Genomic DNA, 19,207 nt, shown 5'->3' with positions numbered 1-19,207 from the left:
TCATACTATGACGAATGCTCACACTATGTTATTAAACCAAGTGGCCCTAATGACATACTAGAAGATAATTTAAAACAAAGGACACCAAGGGTCATACTGAGTCATTTAACACAATGTCACTGAATCAGTTATTAGGCCCACGCTGAATAATGGATACGAGACCCAGTCATGTACCTCCTACCCTTTGTTTCACGAGTCACTTTTAGTGGTTATTGAGGAAGTTCATATTTATGCACGAATATGCATGTAGTGAGCAATGCTCACACTATGTCATTCAACACAGTGGACACGATGACATATCAGAAAATCAATACAAATAAACAACATTTGGATTTATTTTTATTCATTTCATACATTGTCGTTGAAACAGTTATTGGGCCTCCGCTGAACACACTACAGGACACCCAGGAAGTTCCCTCCTACCATTGTAACTGACAGGCCACGTGTATGTGTTATCACGGAGGCTTATTTTCGGATTAAAATATGCATTTTATTTTTAATGATCATAACATATTGTCCAATACTGTGGGCTTGATNGATGAGAGAGTGAGCGGCAGACTTAATTGGATGATCAGACTGGATCTCTCACCATCTGTAAACTTCAGATTATCAGACTTTGGACTCTATAAACTGAAGATCAGCAGTAACAACAGACAGACATTAACAAGACATTCAGTGTGTACGTCAGTGGTGAGCATCCCAATTCTCCTGTAGTAACAGCTGTGTGTGAATGATTTAGATGGGCAATCACATATTCTGCTTGGGCAGATATATAATCATAGTACATCGCATGATCATTTTAAAGTTTTTCTGTAATTAAATTGACAGATCATTATTTAATAGAGAAGTATTAATTAAGTATTCAATAATAAGTATTTCATTTTTTAATATTTTAATTGTCAGCTGGATATTTTTGTTAGGACCCATGAAAAATTCCCAGCCCTAGACCTGATTGTATAAATCATAAACTGATGACAATGCAAGACCGTCACATAAGTTAAATTACAATGTGTTATATTTAATATAAACTTCACGTCTCTCTGTCTTTACATTATCATAACAGGTTCATCTTCAGAGGATTCAGATGCTATGGCTGTAATAATTATTTCTCTTCTTTTTGTTGCTGCTGCTGCTTTAATAATTTACTGTTCCCGAAGGTCCTCTAAAGAAATAGGTAAGTTTTGACTGATACAGCTACAGAAAAACTTTTTGTTTAATTGTTATATTTTTTTATTTTTTATAGTTTTCACAGTGAAAGGTCAGATTTCGCTGTTATTTGCAGTAAATTGTTGAACATTTCCTATATTGTTTAATTGCATCTCCATTGTAATGTTGTAGTCTGTTCATAAATATAAAAAAACGGTTGCACTTTATTTTACAGTACTTGTACATAAAGTGTACTTACCTAAGAAAGAACTGGGTAGTATAAGGTAACTACATGTTATAAGTTCAGGTTTAGGGGTAACGTTCAGAGTTAGTACCTATTTATTATATTTACTGTAATAAGTACACAGTATGTACATGGGAAACAGGACTGTAAAAGAAAGTGGTACCAAAGAAACATTATCATTTAGTACAATTGAATTACTTCTACAATGGTGGTATTATCATCTGTAAGTGGGACCAATAGAGTTATTGATTTAGACCCAGTAATTAACAAAATCAATTATATTGTTGATTGTTAGATTCCCTACAGCTGTAAGCAATTATATGTTAGCGAAAATACTTCTGAGGTGGTGTGTAAGTGCTTAAAGGTTCTGCGAGTGAAGACAGGCCGCATGTCATATCACCTGGGCTGTTAAATGTGAAAAAAATCAAAATTGCTCCTTGTTAGTTCATGTTAACTTTAATTATGATGTACAATCACCTCATGAAATGATTACAGAGATTTTTGAGATGTCCGTGTGATAATGTCTATATATTCGGGTGTATATCTTCGAATGAGAACTCAAAATCCAGTTGCAAGTGAACCACAGTTTATTACAACAATATTGAAAGAAAGCAAGGCAATGGAACCTATGAGGTCACGCAGATGAGTAGATCTCAGATGCATGGAGACCGCGAGACACTGAACCAACGCCACACATCTGATGGAGATCACGTTCATTGACAAGATGTGAAGTGCTTCATGCTGATTTTCTGGTCATTTATAGACAACAGTGATTAAATCCGGACATTTTGTTTGGTATAATGTGTCATTGAGTTTGGCCTGAGATCTCAACGCTTTTACAACATTTTCACCAGCAGGTAGCGCCAGCACGTGGCGTTTCGAACGCTTCGTAAACCTGAATCATTTTGCGAAGCAATTGGTTTAATTGATTCAAAGCTTCGAAAAGCTTCGTTTCTCCCGTCACAAGTTTTCTCTACACAGCAGTGTTGGGTGTAACTAGTTACTAAGTAATTAGTTACTGTAATTGTAATTACTTTCCCCTTGAAAAAGTAAAGTAAGGATTATTGTTCTGATTTACTAACTATATATAGCTTTACAATTTTCAAAGAACTAATTTAATTAGTTACTTTTGATGTAATTAAACTAAATACACATTTGTAATACTTTGGTCAGTTAAATAGGAGTACTTTATGTAGTTTAATATTATTTATTTGACTGAATTAAAAGAGCGTTTCATGTCTATCCTTGAATCACTTGAATTAATCAAGGTTGATGTAGGATATAGAAAGTAATTAGTAATAAGTAACTAAATACTTTTTGTGAGAGAGTAATTTGTACAGTAATCTAATTACACTAATGAAGTATAGTAACTAGTAATTATTACTTTTCCTGAGTAACTTGCCTAACACTGCTACACAGTCAGCAAACTAAAACTTAGTAAGCAAAAGATTCTCTCAGTGTACGAACACAGTTATCTTTATTTAATATTTAAAGTGATCAGTTAAATCCTCTGAATGTGTTTTTCTTCTATGTGCTGCTGCTGTTGTGAATGAAGCAAGGGACATTTTTCCACATTTGAGAGATCCTGTTACTTTATGCACTGGTGTTACTGACATAAAGACCGATGATGAGATACTGTGGACATTTGGACCTGAAGACACTCGTATCGTTCGAATCACCGGAGGGATCAATGAGCCTTCATATTATTACTACACTGATGGGAGATTCAGAGACAGACTGAAGATGGACAAGTCAGACTGGAGATCTCACCATCACAAACACCACAACTCAACACAATGGAGTTTATCAAGTCCAGATTTACAGCGGCGGAAAGATCACATACAAGGGATATAAGGTTACAACCTCTGGTGAGTAATTGAGTATTCATTTTAATCATTCAAGGACTGATTTTAAATCTCAGTGTTTATGAAGAAGTGTTGAAGAAGTTATTCACAATTATCTTTGTTTCACATACACTCATGCTCTGTTCATGTTTTTCCCATTCAGTCATACACACACAATCATCAGGATGAATTTCGACGATAAAAGGATTTGAGTGTAAACACTACGTCGCAGGTTAAGATTCCCAAAATTTGATTCAACTGTTAAATTCGATGAAACAACAAAAATGGAGTGTGTACCAACAGATTTGCCCATACTCTGTAGGATGACACGTGTTTTACACGAGATTGATGTAGACAAACATTTGGCTTTTATCTTTTTTCACATGGGAGGTCTACTGATTACACTAGTCTTCGTTATAGATTTAAATACATGATACTGCGTACACTTAGCTATTCATTTTTCGGGTTAGTTAAATTAAGTGTAGATCAAGACGGTTCAAGGTTTATTTTTTCTTGCATGTCTCAGTGCATCAACATAGATTTAATTCAGCAAGTGTATTTAAGATCGGATAACAGTTTGTATATTCTGAAGCGAACACATCAACACGTATTTGCTTTTTCTTATTAACGACCAAGTGCAATGAATACAAGTGAAAATGGGTATTCATGACCACTGTTTATATTAGTGGTACACCTTAAGTATCAGGTTTATATAAAGTCGTACAACATTTGCTCGACCACCGAATGTGACTAGATGTAGACAGCATAACATTTAATGGATATGGGAACCACAGAAACATCTGAAAGGCTGTTATCGTTTTTTAAATCTTGACCCTCTTTTTTCTCTGTATTCTGAAAGCACAGAACAGAGGAAAGCCCATACACCTCTGTTGATAAAGCAGACTCCCCAGTGATAGATGCACAAGCACAGCATCACAACAGTATCTTGTGTTTCAGGATCATGTGTGCTGTTGCCAGTGTAGAGCTTTAACAAGTACTTTTGTTTATAAAAAACCTATCCGGTAGTGATGAGCATCCGACTTTGTCAAGTGTTGTCCCGAGGAGAATATACCACCTTCAAGGACTATCAGATGCGTTCCGTTGTTTGATAGTGAATCATTCTTCAGTCATTTGTTTTACGTAGACACCTTATTAGAAACACAGAACATTGTGCCTTTCATCAGTCACTCTATATGTTCTATTCTCTGCACTTTACCTTTAAACCTTTCAACTTTCCGTTTTATCCATATGTGTTATTTTGTGCTTGTTCATGGTTCCTTTTATTTAGCTGTTAGCCACTACATTATTGGGCTGGTGAGAGTATTATTAATGCAACAGTATATTTGTTCGTTCGAATGAGACATGATAATCTTTTTTTTGTTGTATTTTGAATTGAGACTACGTTGTGTGATGCTCGTTCTAGTACTTTTAGTGTTCTCTTATTCCAATTCGGCTTGCTTGTATTATATGCCCTGCATCTGAATGTAATTGTAATGTGAATCTCATCTACTGTAAACATTGATTTAGGCTTTATTATAAACGTTCGCTGATGTTTGAGCTTTAGCTTTGTACTTTAGTTTAAGATGTGATGCACTAATATTTGTATCGTGTTCTGCTTTGGATGGATCTCTTCTGATTGTATTAATTTCATTTCAAGTGTTATCTGAATGAATACATGTAAACAAAGTGTTAGGAATCCTTGGTCTAAATTGCTCCCTATTTTGTTTTCTGAATGTGTTTTAAAGTAAGGGCATGCTAGTTTTGAGTTCACCTTTTATACGATGTACAGTCATTGTCATTATTAATAAATGAAGAAAATGGGAAATGAAATTGTGTGGTTCTTTGTGTTGGTCTAAATGTGATTTCAGTGTGAAGAGCAGACAGCAGAATGGCCTTGTCAAAAAACCTAAAGGATTTCTATAAGAAATTTGTACTGGATTTTATCATAGTTTTGGAACCATTCCTTTAGGATTCTTGTAGGAAATTAGTACTGCATTACAGTCATTCACACCGAAACAGACACTCCGTAATGTCACCACAATCTAACAGAAGTTCATCTGAATCTGTTCACGAAGGAAACACTATTTTTCTGTTCATTCTATTATTTAAGCGCAATTGTAATGATACAACATGATGAATAAAATGTTCAATGTGCAAAAACATCTGTTTCTTATTAAATAGCATGAGATGAGATCCCAAATGAAACATTCAAAATTTCAACTAAATGATGACAAAAACACAATATATAAAATGATTCAAATCCAGCTGAAGATAAATTGATGTATGCTGATGTAAAGTTTATTGTGTTTTGAGTCATTACAGAAGAGAATTGTGGGTAAAATGGAGGGTGTTTGTCTTTGATTTCATCTCTACCATTTTATCCAGTGATCTGAAATGAAGAAAATAAAACAGGAAACATTAGACAATGCTAACACACATGACCATATTGTAAAACATTTACAGTTATTGGCATTTACATAGAGTGTAACACAGGTTATTTGTGTTTATGTAGACAGGTTATGATTATGAGTGTACATGATGATGATGTAATGGAGCAACACTTACACCCTGAATCCAGCTGATGTAAGCAGACACACGAGTGAAGACTGTTGGTTTCTGGTTGGTGTTACAGCCCAAAGACGACACGAAGCTGGTCACACCGTGAACGGAATAACTTCCACTCGACCAGACAGTTAGAGGACCGCCGAGACTGCAAAACAAGAAACATCAACACACTTATATTACTTGTAGTTAAACGAAAAACTAAAGTAACGTTTTCACAACGTTTTGGGAATGTTAGCAAAACGTTTACATTTGTGAGAAAGGAATGAGATCACTTGATGCTAGTGTGATATCATGTTATATTTGATTGAACTATTTCTTCAGATCCTCCTGACAGGTGTGGGTGTGATGTGGTGTGATGTTCTTACTTGACATCCAGAGTTCCTTCCACCTCCAGCACAAACCATGGTGGTCTTCACGGTGCTGCCCCACCAGTCACTGCGAGAACACGTCTGATAATCCACACTGGGCAGATAGGCCTGTTTCAGCACAGCAGAGAGAGAACCACCAGCTAACACAAACAACATCACCTATCAGAACACTTCACTACACTAAATCATACATAATCTGTGTGTGAGAGAGATGACGGACTGGATGTGCGGCCCCAGCCGGTGATGTAACAGGGGTTGTTGTTGGGCAGGATCTGTCCTGATGGAGGCAGAGTAGCCAGCTTCACTATGAGTTGAGAGGGCATCAGAGGACAGACGCAGAAGAGCGATGTCATATCTGAACTAAAACATAACACACACACGTCACAGTCTGATGACACTCACGTGAGCGTTTGTACACAGATATCAATAACTAGATGCCGCATTCAAGCTCTCAGGCACGTAGACCCGCCATCTTGGAACAGTCCATGACGTCACTCGCCGAAACTAATTCCTGAAAAATCTGGATACCCTTCTCGTTGTTTGTTATGTGATTAACTTTAGTCACAACAAAAATGTTTTCATAATCATACAGAGACAGCTTGCTCTTGAGTGTTAACGGACCGGCTTGGCAGGGTTGCCAGATCTGTGAAACAAAATCCTTCATCATGAGCTAATGTCCCTAGTCCAAATAACAGAACTTAACATTCATAAATAAAATCATCTTACATTGACAGCTATATAACACTAACCTGTGATACACTGGCCAGCTCGATTTTAATCGACTGCAGACTTGCCACGGACCGGCCACCTACCTATAGCGGCCCATAGAAACAGATGCTAATGCGGTATCTAGTTTTGATATCTGTTTATGTGTGATGTGGTGTGTTGTCGTGGTTACACACCCAGCGGCCAGGTTGTTGCGGTTCCAGTTGGGGTGGATGTAGACCTGACTGACGGCTATGTACTGCTCACGACCCTCATGGGTGTTGATGTTGTGATCGCCCAAACAACACGCAAGGTTCTCTGTCTGCACAAGGAAACACGTGACATGATTCATTACCATCACACGTTCAATATGATGCTATGATGTCTAAAGGTGGGGCAACTTGACACAATGGAGTGGTCCAAGCATTTTTAAATAATTTTAAGTCCGAATTGAGTATCGCAGAGATGATGTATTTTTGTAGGCCAACCCGGAAGTTAGCGCGCACTGGTTCCCTCGACCGAAGCCATATTTTTCCCAAAGACTTTTGGAAGCTCGCAAAAAATAAGCTCTGTAGTTAACAAAGCTTTATGATGTTTACACGTTTCGTCTATCAAGATAATCTTTACAAATGAACACAACATTTGCTACTTTTGAAGCCAAAATGCAATCGGCAGAAGTAAAAAGCTAACACGCTGCTATAAACAGATCGCTCGATATCAACGTCACCACCACCAAGCCTCCGACAACTTTCTCAAACTATTTAGAAAACGTGTGTGTGTGTTGGTGACCATATTTTTGTAATGAAAACCGGGGACAGTTCCTAGTTAAATTGTCAAAAAATAATTGAAATCTCATTTGTTATAATCAATCAATTAATGATCAATTTTTAAATGTTTTTTTGGTGTCTTTTTGTGTTGCACCTATAATTATTAATGAGTTTTTGTTCGGATCAAACTAACCATAACTGGTTTTAATAGTTTACCAAAACTCTATGGAAAAAAGTCCACTGTGAAAATAGAAATACTAACGAGAATTGCATGCATTAAAAATTCAATAACACTACAAAAATATAACAAATATGAAAAACATATGAGAAATAAAACTCTAGTTACCATTTTTAACATTCTCTAATTGTATTTAATATTTTCATTTTTACAAACTGTTTACTGTCATTACAACCAGTAATTAAAACTTTTAAAATAACTTTTTATCTTTGTGCTTTTGGAAATGGACCTGTATGTACATTAAGCTTTTTATTTGCATTTTAAACTCATTTTGAGCACAGATGTCCTTTCTGCAAATCTAATTTGTCAGTGTAATTGCTATTGCTTAGATAAATATTATTATTTGTTTAAATCGCTGCATACTCTCACCAACGTATGTGTGGGAATCACTACATCAGTGATGGAAATTCTGTGTTGTGACGACAGAACTTCATGGTAAAGTTTAAAATGTTAATGCAAAACAATCCAGCTCCCTGGCCTGAGCCTGTTATATAACACATACAAACAGTTTTAGGTCTACTTTCATTTAACATGAGTACTTAGTACCTTGAACCCGATAACTTTGACTTTTGATATTTGATGATAACTTGATGATGCATTCTCGTCATACATTCTTCATCGCTAAGCAATGTAACAGAAAACGGGGACGTCTGGTCACCTTAGTGTGTGTGTGTGTGTTGTGGTGTTGTGTTGTGTGTGTGTGTGTGTGTGTGTTCATTACATGTCCACGCAGTGAGCAGCGGTCATCACCCATCTCTGTCTGATCAGAGTTCCGCCACAGTGTGTGAACTGATGAAACGAAACATACGACACTCCGAACAGAACAACATGAACGACCATGAGATGCTAGAGATACATCGACACAGAACAGAGCACAGTTTAGTTGAAGAGCAAGAATTTTTGTTTAGCTTGTTTACGTAACCCCACAACAGCTTTTAGGCTTGTTCTGTTTTTGTTTGTTCTTATGAGTCAGAAATGACAAGCAACCTGATTATGATAGCACAAAAACATCTGCCAGACGTCTATTGTACAGGTATGTCTGCATTTATATCTGCAATCATGGTTTCTCATCTGCAATACGTCTCGGAGACGTTTGCTGTCAGACGTCATATAGACATCTATAAGATGTCTGTAAGATGTTTATGATTTAGAATGGATGTAAAACTGCTCTTTCTAAGATGTTTAGCAAATGTTTTTACACAGCAGATGTTTTCCAGATCTCCAGATCTTTAGCAACTTTCTGTGCAAGTTGAGTGTTGCGACTCGGCAGATGTTGTTTATGCTCAAACAGCTACACTACTCGCTAACTAAATTTAAAGAAGTGAAATTCATCATACCTCCCCTTTAAGATTGGTTTGTGTTAAACTTTTCTGTTGAAGCCTTTTATGTCAAAGGATGATACTGAAGTGCTTTTTATATGCATCTCACAACAACAAAAATCATTCAGCGCTATGGTGTTTTTTTAACTTTGATATCAAATAATACATTGATATCAAGAATAGACATTATCACTAGTAACCACAGAGTTATTGATATCAAAAATTATGTTTTTTACTAGTAATTGCATTTCTGATATCTGAAATAAGATTTTTAACATGTAAGAAATGAATTATTGATATCTGAAATGGAATTTGAAAGGCAGCCTATTGTGATAGTAAAAATGCAGTTACAGATATCAAGAATTGCGTTTTTTACTAGATATCAAGAATACACATTTCTGCAAGTGATGACGTCATTGTTGATATCAAGAATTCACATTTTTACTAGTGAAAATGTAATTACTGATATCAAAAATAGCAATTGTAACTAGTAGAAATTCTATTCTTGATATCAAGAATTATAATTTTTACTAGTAAAAATTGAATTGGTGATATCAAAAATTCATATCCTGATAATGAATAAAAGCTAATTTGGCTTGCCATACAGCGCTGCGTTAAAATTGATGCAAACAACAATTTATGTCATGCTATTACTTTTAATATTGTTGATTTTTTCAGAGAATATTTAGTACAATTGTGCACTATTATTGAAAAAATGTAAAGTATAATAAATAGCATGAAAAGGTTGCCTTTGCTTAGCATCCTTTAGGTTCTGTGCTACGCCTCCTCTTGGTACGAGCAGGCATAGAGTATTTTCATTTCTTTATAGTAAATTATGACGTACCTGCCAGGGATAGGAGTGTGGTTTAGCCGTCTCTCCTCCCACAACCCTTGTTTGAGGGATCTGCTCAATGTATTTGGGCTCAGCCAGAGCTGGACACAAAAACACACAACCATAGAACAAACAGACATGCTATGAAAAGCCATTGTTACATTTGTATATTGCATTGCTAATGTCTACATTTGGTAACTTGTCAAAATCTAAATGATGAAATGATGTCTTTGTTTTCTCAATAGAAAGTGAAAGAAGTCTTACCCAGAGCAGCGAGAGCACTCAACAACAAGAACGTCAGCATGATTGCAGTGGATTCACTGAGTTCTGTGCTCTTTCATCGTCTTTATAGTATATCTGCAGACGTCTGATCCTCACAGGTCATATCACAACAGTCAAGGGCGACACACATCTGGTTAATATCACATGTTTGTACAGTATGACACCAGGATGACTGAGAAAGATAAGATAGTTAGATTAGATTCCACTTTACTAAGATTCAATTATGCAAATATTAAGCGCTAATAAAATGCAGTTAGCGTTTTAACTCTTTCTTCGGTAGTCCATCCTCTGTGCCCTTGCTACTTTGGAAAATCTCACCATGCTGGAGGCTGTGGAGAAATTTCTTCAAGGGTTGACATAAGACATGAGTTGGTGTGTATTCAGGTTTAGGTCCCTACCAGGGTGTAAAAACAAGGCCACACACACACACGTTAGGTTTCTGTACATTGTGGGGACTTTCCATAGACGTAATGATTTTTATTCTGTACAATGTATATTCTATTGCCTTATCCCAACCCAACCCCAAAACCTAACCATCACAGAAAACATTCTGCATTTTTACATTTTCAAATAAACATCATTTAGTATGTTTAACAATCCATTTGAATTGTACATGTAAGTGTGTGAGACTTTTATTATCATTGTGGACCCCACACGATGTATATAAACCTAACACACACACACACACTCAAATGGTTTCTAATGATGTTATTTTGCTATGCACTACTTTGCGAGATGTACCCTTACGAAAATGAACTATGGTTTAAAACCATAAAACGTGTTTTACTACAGTTAAAACAAACCATAACGTTACTTAAACCATGGTTACTGTAGTAAAACTGTTTTTGCCAAAAGTAATCAATACGCCAAAAAAACATGGATACTACACTTTTACCATGGTTAGTTTTAGCGATAAACACTGGTCCAGAAGCACTTCCTGTTTCAGTTTAGTTTATTTATTTACTTTTAATCTTGCACATATTATAATTACATTTTAAAGGTGTGGTGCAACAGTGTTTCATGCATTCTGACTTCTTTACACTAATAAACGTGCTGTCTTCTCACGCTCAACATGGTCAACTTGTCGAAAAACGAGTTGGACGTATGACGTAGTATTTCTGTGCTCAGATACACTCCGCCAGGTTTGTATCCACCTTATTTTTGCCGTAAATGTGGGCGCCGCCATCTTTGAGCTGTTTGTGTTTAGACTTCCGGTGAGCCACTATAGCTAATGGCAGTGTATTGCGTGTGAGGCGAGTGAGATATTTATTATGGATCCCAAAGGTACACGTAATGTGTGCAGTTAGAGTTTGCCATAATAGCCGGTACAAACTGCAAAAAATGTCTACAAAACATTTGTTTGACCATAATACACGCACCAGAGCTGAATCTGGATGTCGCGCACCCTACATTTTGGCCTACCATGCGTGTCAAAAAACATACCACCCGCCATTTGTTCCCGCAGGGTCATTAATCAGAAAGACGGATGTCCAGGAAATGAGGTTCAAGAGTGCGGAGGATTTCGAGACTTCTTCAGTCAAGCCACCGTCACGCGCCACCGAGTCGGGATCTGAAGTTTGGGGGTCCTATCTTATTTCTAAGGGCTTATTTCAAAAATCTTGCATCGTTTCAAAGTGTCTCCCATTACATTGATTGTAATGGTATATAAATAACTTTTTTTAGGCTCAGGAACTTAGCCCTTCGGTATGTCGCCCGTGGGGCGTGACGCAAACACGTGTGCAATTTTGGGTCCTCGGGCAACACCGTGGTCCATATGAACATCGCAATGTGCAGACACATGCTTCGGGTTAAAGAATGTTCACTATTCATGCACAAATACGGCATGTTATGAGCAATGCTACACACTATGGTATTTCAACCCAGTGTCCCTGATCACATACTAGAAGAGAATTAAAACAAAGGTCACCCAAGGGTCATATGAGTCATTTAACACAATGTCCTGAATCAGTTATTAGGCCCACGCGAATATAGGGAACGAAACCCAGTCATGTACCTTGCTACCCTTTATGTTTCACAAGTCACTTTTAGGGTATTGAGGAAGTTCATATTTATGCACGAATACGCATAGTGAGCAATGCTCACACTATGTCATTCACACAGTGTGACTCAATGACATATCAGAAGATCAATACAAATAAACAACAATTGGATTCATTTTTAGTCATTTTATGCATTGTCGTCGAAACAGTTATTGGGCCTCCGCTGAACACACTACAGGACACCCAGGAAGTTCCCTCCTACCATTGTAACTGACAGGTCACGTGTATGTGTTATCACGGAGGCTTATTTTCGGATCAAAATATGCATTTTATTTTTAATGATCATAACATATTGTCCAATACTGTGGGCTTGATGCTATATCTGAAGATCAATTAAAACAAATGACGTTTTCTAAAAAAGACAGGACAACCGGCCTGGGGAAGCTCGAGGGGGGTCCGGGGGAGGCGCCGAGGTGGTCCGCGGGGGCGCCCGGGGTCGAGTTTCCAGAAAAATAAGGGTTTTGTGGACGAAAAGTGGTTTGGTGGTAGTGGGCGGGGCCCAGGGACGCGATCGGCAATAATCGGCAATATAGTGGAGCAGTGGACAAATAGTGGTTTCGTGGCCCCGGGGGGCTGTCGGGGGTCTCGGGCGGGATGCCCCATTCATTTATAGGACACGCGGGAGGAACAGTGGAAAAGTAGGCGACCCGGCACCCTCTAGTTGGCTGGGCATGGGCTAAGCTGCCCGGGGACATGGTGGCGCCACACCGTGGATCGTGGCCGAACTGCAGTTTTGGGCCTCGGCTTTGGGGTCGCAGCCGCGCGGACCCCCGGGGGTCCCAGGGCCTGAAGACCCGAGGCGTCAGGGGGCCTCGGGATGCTCGGACCGACCAAAGGTCCGACCCCAAAAAATCCAGGGGGTCCGGCACGCGCTGACCCGGAACCCATGATCCGTCTCCAGTTATTAGTTGTTTCGGACACCCCCGGCCCGAGGTGGCGTGCTACCTAGAGTTCTAGAACATGCTTTCTCCTTATTACAAGTAGCATCTTTTTTAGCCCCATCGCTGTTAAGTGTTTGAGGAGACATGGTCTCTCGCATAGTTATCTTGGATGTTAGATCTGCAACAATGCCCTCATACATTTCACACTTCTTAGCCAAAGCTAACTGCTCAGATAACACCTTATTAATCTGAGTTCGAAGATCTTGGATCTTTGCCTCTGCTTCCTGTAATTCAGCATTTGTAGCCTTCAGTTCAGCACTATTAGCATCTGTGCTTGACAACAAACGCCTAGCTTTACGTAGCCGCATACAATACACATAGTTTATCACCTCGATTGTTTCAGCATGTTTAATTTTCCATTGTTTTCTTTTTCTTTCAACTCTGTTTTTATTGTTGTTTTTTATAGAACCATTAAAATAATACTGATACAATTACAGGATATGATACATTCCCCTTCCCCAACTATATATAACAAATATATATTTATACGTCCAATTAGGGAAATTGGCATTGCTTCCCATTTGTCTAGAGATTCCACAATTTTCTTCATTAAGGGATTATAATTATAAGAGATTATATCATCTATATTTGTTTTTATTTTTATCCCTAAATAAGTACAGCCTTCAGTTGTCTGGGTAAATTGTCTATAGCTTGAGGTTTTCCTCTCTTGGCTATTTAATAATAACAAGGTGCTTTTACTATCATTAACTTTCTATCCAGAAAACACTCCAAAACTTCTCAGGTTGCTAACCAGTGCCGGAATGGAATTCTTCAAATCTGTTAAAAACAGAATGATGTCATCCGCAAACAGTGATATACAATGTTCCCTATGCCCTATCACAACACCCTTTATGTCTGTAATATTATGTCTAATATTTATAGCCAGAGGCTCTATTGCAAATAAAAACAGCATTGGGGACAGTGCTGTTTTTTGACCCTGTCTTGTGCCTCTGGTCAAATTGAAACATTTTGAAGTAAAATTGTTGGTTATAACCTGGGCTAATGGTTCATTGTATAATAGTTTAAGCCATCGCAAAATTCCTGTTCCTAGTCTCAATCTTTTTAACACTTCAAACAGGTAGCTCGATTTGATCCTACCGAATGCCTTTTTGGCATCAAGAGATAGGATTGCATGATCTCTAGTGTCATGTTTGGCATGTAGTATATTTAAGACTCTTCGGGTGTTAGAGGAGTACAAATCCATTCTGATCATCTTGGATCATTCGAGGGATATGAATTTCAAGCCTTCCCGCTAGAGCTTTACATACAATCTTAGTATCACAGGACATCAATGAAATAGGCCGATAAGATGCCATATCTTTTGGGGATCTTCCCGGTTTTAACACCAGGTGTCAAAGAGGTGGGTTATATTCCTGCTTCAAATGATTCCTTAAACATTTCTAACAAGTGAGGTAACACTTTTTTAGAAAATGTGTTTTTGGTATGCCATCCGGCCCGGGTGTTTCCCCACTTTTCATACTTTGTGTCGCCTCCAACAATTCTTCAATAGTTAAGCCCTCTTCCAAGTTTAATTTATCATCTTCTGCCAATTGTGGAAATTGTAGTTCTTCTAAGAAATAGTTTTGATCTTCAGAAGTGGCTATATTCAGAGCTATAAAGCTTTTCATAATATATTTTATAGGCCTTATTGATTTCAATTGGGTCTGTCAGGTTCTGTCCTTTTTCTAACACAATAGCATTAATTGCTCTGTTTGCTTGGAGACTTTTAATTTTCCATGCCAATATTTTCCCAGATTTCTCTCCTTGATCCTAATATGATTGTTTTAACCACATTAAGTTCTTAGCTATTTTGTTACTCAACAGTTCGTTATATTACGCTTTTAATGAGAGAAGTTGTTTCTCTCTCTCTGAGTCGTTACTAGCAATATATTGTATTTCCATTTCTTTCATTTGTTGGTTATTTTTTGTAATATTCCTTAGATTTGCTTTTTGTGTAACTCATTATTTCACCTCTTAAATAGGCTTTAAAGGCTTCCCCCTTATTGAAGCACTTGTTTGATTGTATTAATATTAAAGTATTCATCGATTTTTTCATCCAAGAAGTCTATGAATTTCAAACTTTGGAGCCAATTTGTTTGAAATCTAAACTGCGTATCTTTTATGTTGTTCACCTGTAGTTTAAATGAAATTGGGGCATGCCCTGTTTTCAACGTTTTATCCAAATATACAGTGTATGACAAAACTTTACCTTTAGCTAATGGAGCTAGAAGAGAAAGAGCCTGCTTGTTCAGTTATTAATAGGCGGAGTTGTTTCCGTTTATCTAGCTTCCAGTTCTCGAATATATTCCTCAGCTTCCGGGACGGATTTAAATATATGTCTTCTATCTCCGTGAGTCACTAGTAGGTGAGCTGAGTAGAGCATCCCGTACCTTATGTTCATGGATTTTAACTGGTCTTTGACTCTGTCGAAACATCGTTGGCGCTGACGAGTCTCCGCAGACAGATATGGACATAGACTGACGCGTTTGTCTCCATGTCAAATCTCCCTTAAGTTTCTAGCAGTTCTCAGTGAAGGCGCATATTTCCTTTACGCAATGGTTGTCTTTACCTTGAACCACTTAGAAGTTAAATATGTATAAAATTGATTCAAAACCAGATGAAGATAAGACGTTTATTGTCTCATTACAGAGGCAGAAATGCATTGTGGGTAAAATGGAGGATGTTTGTCTTCAATCTCTGATCCACTTTATCCAATGATCTAAAATGAAGAAAGTAAAACATTATTAAAAGATATGAAGATGCGACGAATATGATCATGTTTACAGTTTATTAAAACACGTGTTGTTTTATTCGTGTCAGTTGTGTATGTGTACTAATAATGAATGATTGTGAGTTACATGATGATGATGTAATGGAGCAACACTTACACCCTGAATCCAGCTGATGTAAGCAGACACACGAGTGAAGACTGTTGGTTTCTGGTTGGTGTTACAGCCCAAAGACGACACGAAGCTGGTCACACCGTGAACGGAATAACTTCCACTGACCAGACAGTTCAGAGGACCGCCGGAGTCACNTTTTACTACAGTTAAAACAAACCATAACGTTACTTAAACCATGGTTACTGTAGTAAAACTGTTTTTGCCAAAAGTAATCAATACGCCAAAAAAACATGGATACTACACTTTTACCATGGTTAGTTTTGGCGATAAACACTGGTCCAGAAGCACTTCCTGTTTCAGTTTAGTTTATTTATTTACTTTTAATCTTGCACATATTATAATTACATTTTAAAGGTGTGGTGCAACAGTGTTTCATGCATTCTGACTTCTTTACACTAATAAACGTGCTGTCTTCTCACGCTCAACATGGTCAACTTGTCGAAAAACGAGTTGGACGTATGACGTAGTATTTCTGTGCTCGATACACTCCCCGGAGGTTTGTATCCACATTATTTTTGGCGTAAATGTGGGCACCGCCATCTTTGAGCTGTTTGTGTTTAGACTTCCGGTGAGCCGCTACAGCTGATGGCAGTCGTACTGCAAGTGAAACGTGTTTGCTGTTTTGACTACCTAGTTCATATTAGAGGTTAGAGGTTATCATATCAGCCACAAAAACAATCGCAAAAAAAGTCTACAAAACATTTGTTTTGACCATAATCCACGCACCAGAGCTTAATCTGGATGTCGCGCACCCTACATTTTGGCCTACCATGCGGTCAAAAAACATACCACCCGCCATTTGTTCCGCAGGGGTCATTAATCAGAAAGACGGATGTCCAGGAAATGAGGTTCAAGAGGTCGGAGGATTTCGAGACTTCGGTCAAGCCACCGTCACGCGCCACCGAGTCGGGATCTGAAGTTTGGGGGTCCTATCTTATTTCTAAGGGCTTATTTCAAAAATCTTGCATCGTTTCAAAGTGTCTCCCATTGAATTGATTGTAATTGGGTATATAAATAACTTTTTTAGGCTCCAGGACTTAGCCCTTTCGGTATGTCGCCCGTGGGGGCGTGACGCAAACACGTGTGCAATTTGGGGTCCCTCGGGCAACCGTGGGTCATATTGAACATCGCAATTGTGCAGACACATGTTCGGGTAAAGAATGTTCATTTTCATGCACAAATACGCATGTTATGAGCAATGCTCACACTATGGTATTCAACCCAGTGTCCCTGATGACATACTAGAAGATAAATTAAAACAAAGGTCACCAAGGGTCATACTGAGTCATTTAACACAATGTCACTGAATCAGTTATTAGGCCCACGCTGAATAATGGATACGAGACCCAGTCATGTACCTGCTACCCTTTGTTTCACGAGTCACTTTTAGTGGTTATTGAGGAAGTTCATATTTATGCACGAATACGCATGTAGTGAGCAATGCTCACACTATGTCATTCAACACAGTGGACACGATGACATATCAGAAAATCAATACAAATAAACAACATTTGGATTCATTTTTATTCATTTCATACATTGTCGTCGAAACAGTTATTGGGCCTCCGCTGAACACACTACAGGACACCCAGGAAGTTCCCTCCTACCATTGTAACTGACAGGCCACGTGTATGTGTTATCACGGAGGCTTATTTTCGGATAAAAATATGCATTTTATTTTTAATGATCATAACATATTGTCCAATACGGTGGGCTTGATACTATATCTGAAGATCAATTAAAACAAATTACGTTTTCTAAAAAAGACAGGACAACCGGCCTGGGGAAGCTCGAGGGGGGTCCGGGGGAGGCGCCGAGGTGGTCCGCGGGGTCGCCCGGGGTCGAGTTTCCAGAAAAATAAGGGTTTTGTGGACGAAAAGTGGTTTGGTGGTAGTGGGCGGGGCCCGGGGGCACGATCGGCAATAATCGGCAATATAGTGGAGCAGTGGACAAATATTGGTTTCGTGGCCCCGGGGGGCTGTCGGGGGTCTTGGGCGGAATGCCCCATTCATTTATAGGACACGCGGGAGGAACAGTGGAAAAGTAGGAGACCCGGCACCCTCTAGTTGGCTGGGCATGGGATAAGCTGCCCGGGGACGGGGTGGCGCCACACCGCGGATCGTGGCCGAACTGCGGTTTTGGGCTTCGGCTTTGGGGTCGCAGCCGCGTGGACCACCGGGGTCCCAGGGCCCGAAGACCCCGCGAGGCATCAGGGGGCCTCGGGATGCTCGGACCGACCAAAGGTCCGACCCCAAAAAATCCAGGGGGTCCGGCGCGCTCCGACCCGGAACCCATGACCCGTCTCCAGTTATTAGTGGTTTCGGCGTGCTACCTAGAGTTCTAGAACATGCTTTCTCCTTATTACAAGTAGCATTTTTTTTAGCCGCATCACTGTTAAGCGTTTGAGGAGACATGGTCTCTCGCATAGTTAGCTTAGATGTTAGATCTGCAACAATGCCCTCATACATTTCACACTTCTTAGCCAAAGCTAACTGCTCAGATAACACTTTATTAATCTGAGTTCGAAGATCTTGGATCTTTGCCTCTGCTTCCTGTAATTCAGCATTTGTAGCCTTCAGTTCAGCACTATTAGCATCTGTGCTTGACAACAAATTCCTAGCTTTACGTAGCCGCATACAATACACATAGTTTATCACACACCCAGAAGCCACACTGTTGCTGTTCCAGTTGGGGTGGATGTATACTTGACTGACGGTCATGTACTGCTCACGATTCTCATGGGTGTTGATGTTGTGATCGCCCAGAACAACTCGCCAGGTTCTCTGTCTGCACAGGAAGCACGTGACATGATTCATTACAGTCGCGCGTTCAATATGATGCTATGATGTCTAAAGGCGGGGCAGGTTGTCACAGCGTTATTATATTTATATTATTTAATTGTTATAATATTTCAATATGATGCTATGATGTCTAAAGGCGGGGCAGGTTGTCACAGCGTTATTATATTTATATTATTTAATTGTTATAATATT

The 19,207-nt window shown here is 38.8% G+C and overlaps 1 protein-coding gene, 1 long non-coding RNA gene and 1 pseudogene across 2 annotated transcripts in view; 1 reads left to right on the top strand and 2 right to left on the bottom strand.

Annotated features, from left to right (window-relative positions):
* The window catches only part of LOC130548536 (elastase-1-like), a 48,319-nt gene that overhangs the window by 24,808 nt on the left and 4,304 nt on the right, over positions 1-19,207 (bottom strand). The window lies entirely within an intron of this gene.
* On the top strand, positions 664-3,336 carry LOC130548444 (uncharacterized). The gene is made up of 3 exons (XR_008962038.1): positions 664-690; positions 1,064-1,174; positions 2,946-3,336. It is a non-coding gene; the product is annotated as an uncharacterized LOC130548444 (long non-coding RNA).
* Positions 5,519-10,332, bottom strand: LOC130548440 (elastase-1-like; annotated as a pseudogene).

The sequence above is a fragment of the Triplophysa rosa genome, linkage group LG25, assembly GCF_024868665.1.
Source record: "Triplophysa rosa linkage group LG25, Trosa_1v2, whole genome shotgun sequence".
In the NCBI taxonomy this organism is placed as follows: domain Eukaryota; kingdom Metazoa; phylum Chordata; class Actinopteri; order Cypriniformes; family Nemacheilidae; genus Triplophysa; species Triplophysa rosa.
Note: the sequence above shows the minus strand (reverse complement) of the source record. Positions and strands in the feature narration are given on the sequence as shown.